Source organism: Pteropus alecto, unplaced genomic scaffold, assembly GCF_000325575.1.
Source record: "Pteropus alecto unplaced genomic scaffold, ASM32557v1 scaffold13, whole genome shotgun sequence".
In the NCBI taxonomy this organism is placed as follows: domain Eukaryota; kingdom Metazoa; phylum Chordata; class Mammalia; order Chiroptera; family Pteropodidae; genus Pteropus; species Pteropus alecto.
In genome coordinates this window covers 10,441,012-10,442,314 of record NW_006434373.1, presented here as the reverse complement: position 1 = coordinate 10,442,314, position 1,303 = coordinate 10,441,012, and positions in this window count along the sequence as shown.

Here is a 1,303-nt window from a genome sequence, read left to right as displayed (position 1 = left end):
AGGGAGAGATGGGGCCGAGCGCGCTCGCCTGGGCCATGTGCTCGGGTCCGAGCGGAGTGATGGCCACGCCAGGGTCAGCGCCCAGGTCCGGAGGGCGGAGGTGCGCAGCTGTGGCGCGGTGTTGGGAGTGGGCGGGCGGGCTCGCCAGCGCCTGGAAGCCTGTCATATTCTGAAGAGGCCTGGCCTGAGCCGTTGCCAAATCTGCTAATCTCAGCGCTGGCGGGTTCCTCTTGCTCAAAGGGGGCTCCATCAGAGCTACACAATCAGACCCATAAGACCCTCACTGGGGGGACTTTTTTTTCCTCTGCCCGCCTCCAAAAACATGTATATATTAGGTACTCTTTAACTTCTTTGTCCCGGCCTCCTAACTCTGCTTATTCCTGTTCTCACTCTGTCCTCCAGCGATTGGCAGAGCGAACACCACATTTGAGCTGCACAGTGGGACCGAGATTTTTGGAAATGGCACGGGTAGGATTGGAGAGAGCTGCGTGATTGGCAGCAGCCGTGGCTGCCCGATTGGCTCCCTTTCAGGCCCTTGGCCCAGCAGGGATCCGCCCCGGTGTTCACCACCGCCTTCGCTTTCGCTTCGCGCCCCCTCCTCCCCTGGAACCCCGCGTCCCCGCCTCCCCGGGGATGCCCAAGTTGCACTTGCAGAAAGTTTGCACCCGGCGTGCGCGCGCAGCGCTCAGTGTTTCCCTGATGCTCCTTGCAGAGAGCGTGCGCCGGCACGCGGCCGAAGGGCGCGGGATAGCTAAGGGCTGGTGAACCTCCTGGGAAGTAAAAGGCGGGGGGAGGAGCCCCAACTTCAAAAACCACCTCTTCACCGCACGCAGAGTCCCTTCCAACATCCAACCTTTTTCTACTTCCTCCATTGGAAGAGCCCTGGGCTGTCCTCTGAAAGAGAAGGGTGAACAGATGTTCGCCCATCATCGTACTGGTAGAGATGACGCTAGAAACTTCTTATTTAAGAAGGACACCCAATCTGCCAAACGCTCACGTAGGGTTCACAGACAGAAGACGGAATGAGGATGGATATTAAAGTACTATTGGCTAAAAAAACAATTTGAGCGATTTGACTCTGCAAAACAAGTAAAGTCAAAATAAATCTTTCCCAAAAGGAACCGTTTTACCTCGACTTTTTAGCTCATGGAGTCCTTTTCAACATGCTCAAAGGAGTTGGCTCAAAGTGTAATCTCACTGCTCATCGGTTCTAGATCTGCCACTTCCAATTAGATCTACGGAGCGAGTGGGGTGGGAGCATTGGTCTGCGCTTCTAACTTTTGCCTCTGGTAGATACAGTGGC